The sequence below is a fragment of the Galeopterus variegatus genome, unplaced genomic scaffold (assembly GCF_000696425.1).
Source record: "Galeopterus variegatus unplaced genomic scaffold, G_variegatus-3.0.2 Scaffold224, whole genome shotgun sequence".
Taxonomy (NCBI): Eukaryota; Metazoa; Chordata; class Mammalia; order Dermoptera; family Cynocephalidae; genus Galeopterus; species Galeopterus variegatus.
In genome coordinates this window covers 257,815-270,508 of record NW_007726335.1, presented here as the reverse complement: position 1 = coordinate 270,508, position 12,694 = coordinate 257,815, and positions in this window count along the sequence as shown.

Genomic DNA, 12,694 nt, shown 5'->3' with positions numbered 1-12,694 from the left:
GACAGTAGTAATAAAAGCATCTGATTTACTGATTGCTTACTGTATACTCAAGCATTATGCTAAGCACTTGTATTCGATCATTTACTCTATACAGCTATTCTCTGAGGTGCTCTTATCCCCATTTTACAGATGGGAAAACTGGAGCACAGGGAGGTTAAGCAGTGGGTGCAAAATCTGTCTTACTCCAAAGCATGTGCTCTAAATACTGTACTGTATGCTATGATGACTATAAAAGTGATTTTCTTTTTTTTTTTTTTCCTTTTTGTCTTTTTTTACTGACCGGTAACGGGATCGCAACCCTCGGTGTCGCGCCCCTACCGGGGACTGGCAACGGGATCGCAACCCTCGGTGTTGCGCCCGCACCGCGCTCAGCCAGTGAGCGGGAACCGGTCTCCACATGGGATCCGAACCCTTGGCGGGAGTGCCACCACGCTCCCAAGCGGTGCACTCTCCAGTGCGCCACTGGGCCGGCCCTAAAAGTGATTTTCTAACCAGGCTCTCTGTTACAGCCTCCTGTTTGTCCCCTATCCTACTGCCAGATTTAACTTTGTAAAGTGCACGTTGTCTGTCTGATGGTTCACTGCTTTTATGTGGCTTCTAGGATCACTACAGACCCCTTAGCTTGGCATCACGATCAATCTGATCTGGAGCTGGTCTTCCTTCCTGCCCTTATCTCTGGTTGGAATCTTGGCATTGTTATTGCGTCTGTCAATTTGTTGTGGACCTAATATGCCTTGTTTTTTTGTTTGGGTTTTTTTCTTTTTTTTCACAGCTGGCTGGTACAGGGATCAAGTCTGCTCTAACCAGCTGAGCTAACCGGCCAGCCCCTGTGCCTTTATTTTTCATGGCCCTTTGCCTTTCCTGTTCCTTCTCTCTGGAATGCTTTCCTCCTGTCTTTTCTTCCTGTCTAAACCCAACATCTCCCAGTGTGGTACCTTTGTCCTCCTGTGTTCCCCCAGTCAGTGATTCCATCCACTCTGCTCTTCCCCTTGGTTGTCTGCTTCTGCCACTCTCCCATCCTCCACCCACCAAAAGTTGATGCTAGGAATTGGCTTATTCTTTAAAATGGCTTTGGTCTGTGACACAGCCTTGCATATTTTAAGTACTTAATAAATTTGTTTAATTGAATTCATTCATTTCTTTTCCATCCTCTCAGTAAAATCCTAGGTAAATAATTCCAATTCTGTCCTGGTGTGATTTTATTAGCTCCTTGTATATGTAGCTCCTTGTATATATAGTTTTTTATCCCAGGCACTGAAAAATGGTGTGAACATTTCTGAGTTACTTGGAACATCATAATTTCTTTTCCTGCCTCACCTTTTCATCTCTGTTTATTCTATCACCTACCCGCTTTATTCCAGCCAAATGAACTTGATCTCAACCTCATTAGTTTTATTCTCAGTCTTGGCTGATTTTTATCCCTCCTATATTGTCCCGGTTGCCTGAAACAATCATTCCTATCTCTCTTCTCACTCAAAACCGTGACATACACTGTCTCCTTTCTACTCATCCATAGTATAGTAAATAGGTCAGGAAGAAAATAGTGGTGATAAATATCCTCCCCTGCCTTAATGAGCCAGAAGTATGTCTATTTAAATATAACAAAGAAAACATTGATTTTACATGTCCGTTACAAACTATAAGGAAAGGAGAAATACCAAATTTCTCGTAGATAGCTGAGTCTGTACACTTAGGTCCTAGGAACACTGGACACACTTCCTCATAATGACACCACTCATTCTAGTTTTTCTTTGACATTCTCCTGGGCAGCAGGTGGGCCCTTGCTAAATGTTCAGGTATTTACAGTCAGCCATAAATTAAGTTGCAATGACAGGTCTCCTTAGCATAAACATCAAACAGCTCCTTTGAGTGAGAACAAAGCTTTCATTCTCTAGACCTGAGGCTTAAGGTTGAACTTGTTGAAACAGCTCTCTAGGGTTGGGTTTGTCTCCAAGTAGAATGTCAGAAAGGCAAGTTTGTAGAATGGATATAGTGTGGAGCCGGCTTTTCAAACACCTTTCTCTTATGCAAACCTCGTTCTGAGACCTTTTCCCAGAGTGGAATGAAATGCCAAGCTTATCAAGTGTCTTATTGTTAAATCTGGGTTTTTTGGCTCCCCGCTTCATACAAATAGCTTCCTTTAAATCAGTTATCTTTTTTTCTAAGTGCTTTTTACCAGTACATTTTTTGTTTTTTTTTTTTTCTAGATACCAGCAACTACACATGTCAAATTTGACATAGTTATAGCTCCTGGGTACTTGAAAGCTTTTTGTTTTGTTTTAATGTATTTTAAAATCTAATTTTGATGATTGCGAAAGTGAAATGTAACATCATTTTTACAAATAGCATGTGGTTGCTTTACTGCAGCAAGGTTTTTCTACTTAGGCTGGTTAGAACTTTGGCTGCTAGTACGTTATCAGTTCCCAGTTCTGCCTGCCCACCCTTTTCTCTCCCAGGAGAACCAAATATTACCTTTATTTTGTGACAGTTTAGTGCCAGGCACTTCCATTTTCTAACCTAATCAAGATTTTTATAAAAATTCTGGCAGTTGTCTAGATCAGTATCTATTGAACAATTTTTTCTATCTTTTAAAACAGTGAAACCCTTTTAAAAAAGAAAATGTAGAAATGTATATGAAACCAGTGAAAGCTGAGCAACTCTGGCAGACCCCCTTCCCATTCCTTAAATTATTAGACTAAGATATATTAAGTACAGTGCTGTTTGCCAGGCACTGTGCTAGATATAAGTAAGAAAGTGGTGGTAAGGACACTGGTTCCCACCTTGTGGAGTTCAGAGTTTCCTGAGATGTTGTGGAGAGCCTAGGGATTCAGGAAGAACACAGTCTGAAAAACACTGTGTGCTCCAGTTTTTGTTTTTGTTTTTGTTCCCCCTGTGCACGTATTTGGTTTTTTTTGTTCTCGTAGCTGTGGTTATTTTATACATATTATTTTGCAAATATGGACTTATGGTAGTTTTTAATTGTGGTAAAATATGTATAACAGAAAATTTACCATTTTAACCATTTAAAAGTGGCGTTAAGTACCTTCATAATGTTGTGCAAGCCGTCACCACCATGTAGTGCCAGAACTTTTTCATTATCCCAAAAGAAAACCCTGTACCCATTAAGCTGTCACTTTCCCCCATCCCAAACTCCTGACAACTGCTAACCTGCTTTCTGGATATTTCACATAAATGAGATCATATAATATGTGGCTTCTTTCACTTATAATGTTTTCAAGGTTCAACCATATTGTAGCATGTATTGATAGTTTATTTCTTTTTATGGATGAATAATATTCCATCATATGAATATACCACATTTTGTTTATCCGTTCAGTATTTGATGGACATTTAAATTGTTTCTACCTTTTGACTGTTGTAAATAGTGCTGCTATGGATATTCATTTACAAGTTTTTGTTTGAGCACTTGTTTTCAATTCCTTTTTGTATATACCTAGGATTAGAATTCCTGGGTTATATGGTAATTCTATGTTTGACCTACTGAGGAACCATCAATCATTTCTCCACAGCAGCTGCACCATTTTACATCCTTCTCAGCAACATACAAGGGTTTGGGTTTCTCTAAATCTTCACCAACACTTGCTATTTTTCATTTTCTTACGGTCTTCCTAGTGGGCGCAAAGTGGTATTTCATTGTGGTTTTGGTATGCAGTGGAATTTGAAATGCATTTGAGATGATGTTGAACATCTTTTCATGTGCTTGTTGGCCATTTGTATATAACTTCGGAGAAATATCTGTTCAAGTCCTTTGCCTAGTTTTTTTTTTTTGTCTTTTCGTGACCGGTAAGGGGATCGCAACCCTTGGTGTGGTGTCGCCCACACCGCGCTCAGCCAGTGAGCGCACCGGCCATTCCTATATAGGATCCGAACCCGCAGCAGGAGTGTTGCTGCGCTCCCAGCGCCGCACTCTCCCGAGTGCGCCACGGGCTCAGCCCCCTTTGCCTAGTTTTTAACTGGGATTTTGTTGCTGTTGAGCTGTGGGAGTTCTTTACATATTCTGGATTCTAAGCCCATTATCAGATATCTGACTTGCAAATATTTTCTCATTCTGTGGGTTGTCTTTTCACTGTCTTGATATTGTCCTCTGATGCACAGAAGTTGTTAATTTTGATGAAGTCCAGTATATCTATTTTTCTTTTGTGCTTTTGATGTCATGTCTAAGGGACCATTGCCAAATCAAAGGTCATGAAGATTTACCCCTGTTTTCTTCTAAGAATTTTACAAGTTTTAGACTATAAGTTTTAGCTCAAATATTTAGGTCTTTGATCTATTTTGAGTTAATTTTTGTGCATGGTGTGAAGTAAGAGTCTGACTTCATTCTTTTGCAAGTGGATATCCAGTTGTTTCGTACCATTTGTTGAAGAGACTTTTCTTTCTCCCTGAAAGTTCTAGGCACTCTTGTTGAAAATGACTTGATCACATATGCATGGGTTTATTTCTGGACAGTCAGTTACGTTCCGTTGATCTATATGTCTGTACTTAGGCTGGTACCACACAGTTTGATAATTATAGTTTTGTAGTAAGTTCGAAATTGGGAAGTGTGGGGCCGGCCCGGTGGTGCACTGCTACAGTGCGCCACTTGGGAGTGCGGTGGCGCTCCCGCCGAGGGTTCGGATCCCACATACAGACCGGTTCCTGCTCACTGGCTGAGCCAGGGGTGGGAGCAACACCGAGGGTTGCGATCCTGTTGCCGGTCCCGGTCCGGTCCAGGCGCGACACTGAGGGTTGCGATCTGTTGCCGGACACGAAAAAAGACAAAAAGGAAAAAAAAAAGAAATTGGGAAGTGTGAGTCTCCAAAGTCGGAGAACTTTGTTCTTTTTCTTTCCCCCCAAGATTGTTTTGGCTATCCAGGCTCATTTGCAATTCCATATGAATTTTAGGATCAGTTTTTCCTTTTCTGCAAAAAAGCCCATTGGGGCTGGCTGGTTAGCTCATGGTACTCATAACACCGAGGTCAAGGGTTCTGATTCCTGGACCAGCCAGCCACCACAAAAAAAAAGGGGAGGAGGAGGCTATTGGGATTTTGATACAGATTGCTTTGAATCTCATTTCTTATACAATTTATATATAATATATAATCATATTTAACTAGTATATATTATGTATAACTTAACTAATTTGTGTTGGTGGACAAGTTGGGCTCTCAACTTTTCATTACCCAATTTGCAAAAAAATTCCTCTTAAAAATATATTAGTAGAGCTAGAAAACCCTGGAGGAATATACATCAAACATGTAATAGTAAATATTTTCAGGGCAGGAATCAAGAGGGCTCTCAATCTCTACATTATATATTTCTATGGTGTTTGAAAAAATTTTTTAACAAGGAAATATGTATTACTTTTGTAAGCAGAAAGAAAAAAAACCTAGTAAAGTGCATAAAAAAACCCAAAACCTGGTATACAATATTCATAATAGCATAGGTAACATTTACAGTGATTGGACCTCCCTACCAAGAAGAATTCCCCAAAATGAAATATTAGAATACTAGAAACCTATAGATTAAAAAAGATGTAAGATTTCCTCCTTACTCTGTTATTTTTTTCCTTGCAAATTATCTGTTGAACAAACCAAGCTGTTTGTCCTATAGTTTCCCATGTTCCAGATTTTGCTGGCTGATTCCCTGTGGTGTCATTTAACATGTTCCTCTCTCCTCTGTATTTTGTATAAATAACAGAGTAAGGGGGAAACCTATAGATTGAAAAAGATGTAAGAGGGCCGAGCCCGTGGCGCACTCGAGAGAGTGTGGTGCTGGGAGCGCAGCAGCGCTCCCGCTGCGGGTTCGGATCCTATATAGGGTTCGGATCCTATATAGGGATGACCGGTGCGCTCACAGTGCTCACTGGCTGGGCGCGGCGCGGCCGGTCTCAAAAAGGACAAAAAAAAAAAGATGTAAGAGACCTCTCAGCTAGTGAAAGGACCATATTTGGATTCAGATTTGAACAAACCAACTGTTAAAAAGTTTTTTTGAGGTAATAGAGGGCTTTTGAACATTTACTGAATATTTAATGATATGAAAGCTAATGTCAATTATTTTACATATGATAATGAAATTGTGGGAATCTGGGCAATTTAAAATATAACTTGTAGAATATTCCAGTATCAATAATGAAAAACTAAAGGTTTTTAAAAACATTAAAGGTTGGAGGAACATGCTAGAAAATCAATGGCTGAGAATCATGGGAATATTTAACATTCAGTTGTGCACTTAACTGTATAGGCACTTTGTTAAGAGCTTTATATGCTGATTATCTTGTTCCTCAGAGCTATCCTATGAAGTAGACTCTGTTATGACCATTTTATAATTAGGCAGCTAAGGCCAGTGAGCTTAAGAAAGCTTACCCAGTGTTGCTCAGCTAACAAGTGATGGAGCCAACATTCAACTGAGGCTGTCTGACCTAGAACCTGTTAATCACTATATTTGTATCTCCTTAGAGGTGTTCTTGATAGTAGAGGAGATAGCAGAGAAACTGAAAGAATTATTTCTTCCATTTTGTTGAAACGTATACTAGGGAAATACCCTGAAATTCTTTTAAAGTGAACAAGCTGTAGGTGTTAGATACCCTTCAAGGTGGTTAAAGGATTATAGTCTTGTGTTCATAGTTGTTTGCAGTAAATTTTACTTTATTTTGAATTTAAATAGTGATAAATGTGTGGGATGTTTTAGACCTAATTAAAGAAGCAGGTCTTTGTGGCAAATTGTATTTCCAAAATGACTGGAGCTGCATATCCCATCTCAACGTGTTCTTCTTCCAGTACAACTTTGACACTCCTCTTGCCAACAGGGGTGGGGGGGTGTCTCTCCCTGCCCCCCCCCTTGAATTTGGGTGGAGGCTTGACTACTTCGGCCTGTAGCTGAAGTACATGGTGGACATGATGCTCTGTGACTCTAAAGCTAGGCCATTAAAAAGATAGTTTCTGCCTGGTTCACTCCTTTTGGGACCTTGCTCCAGGGAAGCCAGCTATCATGCCGTGGCCTAAGTTAGCCCATGCAAAGGGCTACTTGGAGCGGACCGTGTAAAGAAGAACCAAGGCCCCCATCCAACAGCCAGCATCAACCGCCAGATGTGAGCATGAATGAGCCTTCAGGTGATGGCAGCCCCCAGCCTTGGAGTCTTCTGTCTGAAGCTCCAGGCACTGCGGAGCAGACAAGCTGTCCCTGCTGTGCCCTGTCCAAATTTCTGCCCTACACAATCCATGTGCAGAACAAATGGTTGTTTTATGCCACAAAGTTCTGGGGTAACTTGTTACACAGCCACAGTAACTGGAACAATATTCTTTTTTCCTCCCATCTTGAAGGACTTTAAGGTTGTCATAAATGGCCATTTTTGAGCACATATTTAGTTTGAACCTAGTAGAATTCAACCTTGGAAATGCAAAGGTGAGTGAAACACAGTCTATTTCTTTAAATGTCATCTCAGCCAGAAGACTGTTTGATTGATCTGTTACTCCTGACTGTAAAGAGATTTCCAGAGAAACCCTGGTTGCTATAATGCTGGGACCTATAATAAGAGTTAGGGCCACTGAACCCAAGAAAACATTATTATTCACTCGAGGGAAGGTGACAGTATGGTTTCTCTAAGGCCCAGGCACTTTTAGGAGGAACTTTTTTTTTTTTTTTTTTTTTTTTTTTTTTTTTTTTTTTTTTTTTATAGGTAAAATATACTGTATTAACGCAAAATTTACTGAAGTTGGTAAATTTTACTTTGTTAAGTAAGGAAATACTCCTCTTTTGAGAAAAATACATGCTGAAGTATTTAGGGGTAAAGGGCCATTGTGTGTGTAATTTACACTCATCTAGTTAAGAAAAATTCAGAGAAAGAGTGAGAGAGGAGAGAGTGCAAATGTCAAAGCAAACAGAATAAAATGTTCACAATAGTAAAGATATACCAGTGTTCCTCGTATTATTTTTATTTTTATTTTTTATTTATTTATTTATTTTTTTGTCTTTTTTCCGTGTCCGGCAACGGATCGCAACCCTCAGTGTTGCCCCCGTACCGGACTGGGGACCGGCAACGGGATCGCAAGCCTCGGTGTTGCTCCCGCGCCTCGCTCAGCCAGTGAGCGGGAACCGGTCTGTATATGGGATCCGAACCCTCGGACGGGAGCGCCGCCGCGCTTCCCAAGCGGCGCACTATCCAGTGCGCCACCGGGCCGGCCCCTAGGAGGAACTTTTTTAGGAGATAAATATGTGTATGAATAAAGAGAAACTAAAAGACTTAAACTAGACTTTCAAATTCCTTAATAAGGTCTGTACAAGGGGTTATTTTAAAATCACAACAGAATTAAAGGAATTTACACTGTGTAAAAAGAACTGTTTTGAAAAATAAAGTGGGGATAAAGCACCACTTCTGTAATGCTGGTAGAGTCGCGATATGAAGTAAGGAGGTCATAGTGCAACCTTGAGGGTTTCAGTGGCACTGTTATCTCAGGCCAGGACATACCAGCTCCCTGGAGGTAAACTGCAGGAAGACAGGGTGAGGCTCTTTGGTCAGAAAACCAGCTGAGTGAACTTGATGTTGTGCGGGTACGGTGCATTTAGGGTGATGTGAATAATATTTGCAGGGAGATAAGTCTAATCCTCCTGAAGACGTTCCTAGTGCAGTTGTGGTCCTGGAAGGCTAGGAGTGCAGGACTGTGTCAGAAAGGACGTTGCAGAATGTTGTGTAGTGTAGTGGAAAAAATACTGGGCTTAGAGTCTAGAGACTCGAGTGGGAGATGTGGCTCCATCATTTACTAAGTTTGCCACTGTGAGCCCTTCAACTTCTCTGTGGCTTTACTATCCATAGTGTGGGACAGCTGCACCTGCCTCATACTGAGTTCCAGTGGGGATCACGTGAGAGAACGAATGTGAAAACTCTTGGTAAAATAACACAACAGAGCTATGCAGTGTTTTCTTATGGGAAACAAAACTGAAAACATCGTACCCTGAAACAAAACTCCTGTCTCTGATCCTGAACTCAGAGTTTGTAGAGTTGTGGTCTTTGTTCTATCCCGAGGAAACTGTAGGAGGTTTAGATAAGGTCCAAGGAAGAATAATTAAAATAATCAAGGTTCTTTTCAATCTGACCTGTCTGATGGATGCTCTCATCTGCAAGCATGAGGGCTGAGAGGGATTTTATGAAAAAGTTATAAAACCGTGAGGCATGAGGGCAGCATAGGCTGATTTGGTCACCAAATCTTGCATACTCTAGGACCAGATGGTTGCCCAGTGAAATTCGAAAGAGGCAAGTTTAGTGCTACTAAACAGGACAGTGCTCCACAACTGGTGCTAAATTTGTGAAATTTGTTATCCCCAAGAAGAATTAGTGTAAGTTAAAAATCATAATTACTGTAAATTCAAGGAAGTGTTAGATACATTCATGGACCTTTATCTTTTAGGACAGGCTTGGGGTGTTGCAGCATGCCTCTTACCTTTTGAGCTTGCTGCCATTACACTGTGTCCTCCTACACCTGTTCCCTGGTCATATGGTCTGAGGCAGAGTATTGGGCTGAGTGGCTGTGAGTCCAGCCCTGTACAGCAGTTCTTGGAATTGCAAGGTGAGCCACAGCGTCACTGAGTCCCTTGTCTTTTCTCAACCTGGCTGTGTTGGTGCCTTTGTAAGACGCAGCTAGATAGAGTCTGCCCAAGTTGGGACATGTTAACCTTTCTCAAAACACAACCTCTTTCATGAATCAAATTTGCATTTATATCCTGCCACAAACCACCTTCTAACCGTACTTTGGAACCATATTCAAGTCCTGCCATGGTGGTTTTGTCTTTAGTTCAGGTTTGACTAACTTGCTAATGACAAAAGCCTATGCTAGTGAGGCTTTTGTTCTGACCACTTGTTTATGTGTAGAGTGGTTTCGTCACTCCCCTGTGATTTGGTTTTCAAAATTGTGTTATTTTTACTATGTCTCTTTGGTCATGAAATAAGAGTTTTAGGTATGTATTGTTTATATACACATGTGTAGACTTTTTTTACCTGATGAGTCATTATGAAACAGAGTATAAGGGGCTGTTATCATTAGTCCAAATTTAGCTTTTCAAAGAGAACTGAGTTTAGTCCCTTTCTGGTTAGTCATGAGGAAAATGAGGTTCAGAGAGGCTTAAGTGACTTGCCCCAAGTCATACAACTGGTCAGTGGCAGAGCTGAGATTTGTGCAGCAGCTTCTTGCTGAGATCTTGCTGTGATTTGCCACTTCCTAGTTAGTGGTTAAAGAGGCACATTTTACTTAGGTGGTGTTTTTTGCTTTGTTTTTAGGTTTTACATTGACAGGAGGGATTAATGTTTATTGAGCATCTACTATTTAAATAACTTTTAAAATATGTTATTTCATGTAATTATTAAATAGTCCTGTGAACTGGTTATTAAAAGTCCCACTTTACAGATTAGGAAACTGGGGTGGAAGGTTAATAACTTGCTCAAAGTCATGCGATTAGTATTAGAACTGGTATTTGAGCCTTAGATCTTTCTGACCAGTTCCTGCCATGAGACCCACTGTGGCCCCTAGTGATGGTAGTTCAGACTCTTTCAAGGGCATGGGCTGTAGTGATGGTTTTCTTAAAAATACATCTTTTACAGATTTCTCACTCTGTAAAATATGTAGATGTACACAGATATATGTAGAACAAGCCTTTCTCACGGTACCCACAGTACTCAGCAGATGTTTGGCTAATCTTCATACCATCTCTGTGAGATAAATGGTGTTTTCTGGTTGGGCAGTTGAGGCGCAGATAGGCTCAGGGACTCACCCGGTTCCTTATCGCAAAGCCACATGGCCCAGCTCCCAGTTCCGGTCTTGGTCCTGTCTAGCATAGATTTCACCACTTTTGTTCTTTCCTGTCTTACACCAAGATTGTTTAAGTACTTCCCAAAAATAATGAGCCACGTGTGGGTGTGTTCATTCTCCAGAATGAATCACTGTGAAAGAGGCCATGAACCAACGAAAGGAGAATAAATATCTGAAATCAGAGAGACTCCTGACTCTTCTGCCCCACTAATTGATGGACTCTGAAGTGAGCTCTTTTTTAAAAGGCGGCTGTGGGTTTAGCCTTGTGTGTCTCACTGCGCTCAGAATAGTCCTCTCTTGAAGTTGTTAATTTTCCCTTTCTTGCTTCCCAAAATAGACCCAAGGCTGTTCTCTTTGCCGGACATCACAACACATGTATTGGGAGGTGTGCTCTCCACGGGAAACCTGTTTTGTGCCTGAATGTACATCCCCTCTCACACAAAGGGGAATGGGAGTTGGCTTTCTTGGATTAATGGGATTCTGGCATGAGTAAAAGAGATTTGGATCAAGTATTCTGAGAGTTGCAGATGTAAATTTAAGTTCGCAAGATGAATAAAAGAGGAGCAAATAAGGGTATTTGGGGGGAAAAACGAGATTGCTTAGTCTTTCTGTCTAAAAGGGTTGGAATTGAAGTTCAGGAGAAATTTACTTTTAAAATTCCTTTTATGATTTGGATCCTAGTCTAACAGGTACCTACTTTAAGCTTTCTGTTTTTAAGAAATAGCACTACCTAAGCTCTGCAGCAGGTAGCTGCATGTTTTGGAATTTCTCCCAGAAGAAAGGAATCTGATCAAATGTCGTGGAAAAAATACAGCAGGCATACAATGGAGATCTGCACTGTCTGTCTACCTGTCAGTACTGCCTCTCCTTTGTTCCCTTGGGTGGGAATGGCAAGGCATTGTCTCATTTATAGAAAGCCTGAAGAAGGAGGGTTGGACACTTGAGATATTTAGAATCTGCCTTTGGATTTGAAAAAGCCAAGAGATGCCTTCCAGACTATTGGAGGAAGAGACAAAGACAGACTATTTACAGCCTACACGGGTGAGTTATGACAGGCTAGCTTTTCATGGGACTGGTCATAAATGTCTCTTCTCTAGGAGCTTACCGAGAATGCACTCCCACTTGGGATCCAGACAGTATTCACTGTCTCCCATGCGGTCTGGGACTCAGGTGGTTCCTGCTACCTCCATCCCACATGAGTGAGGGCTTCACTCCATGCTGTGAATCCCAGCCTCAGTATCCTCAGTGGCCAGAGCCACACTCCTGCCCATCCTGAGAGGTCAGGGCTAGGTTAGGCTCATGGGAGACACTGTTGGGGAGAACCAACTGCTGCTGTCTGTGCTATTCTTGTTGGTTGGATAAATAAAGGATTTCGGATTCCAAGGGCTGCTGAACTGGCTTTCGGAGGCGCCAAATTCATTTACAGTAGTTTCCTGTCAGTGGGACACACTTGTGTTTGATACATACCCAGCAAGCCTCGCCAGTCCCAGAGGTGATTGTAGGCACTGCCTATGTGAAAAAAAATCCAGTGTGTATTTGCGTGCACACACACTCACTATCCAGTGGTCTTTCAGGATGGTTTACATTTATTGAGCACTTTTTAGGCACTATCTCATTTAGTCCTCACAATAATTTTATGAGGTAGGCACTAAAATTCCTCTCATTCAAGGATATCCTTTTCGCCCCTCATGAGAGGTGCACCCAAAATGGACTAGAGGGAGGAGGACAGCAATGGAGTGGTCAGGGAAAGCTTTTCAAAGGAAGTGACATTGGAGCTGAATTTGAAGAATCTGTAAGAATTGGGCAGGGGTGTGAGAGCAGGCCTGCTGCATCTGGGAACCTGCAGGCAGGCCTGGTGCTGAGAAAGGAGATGGGGTCAGTAACAACTCCAAGGAACC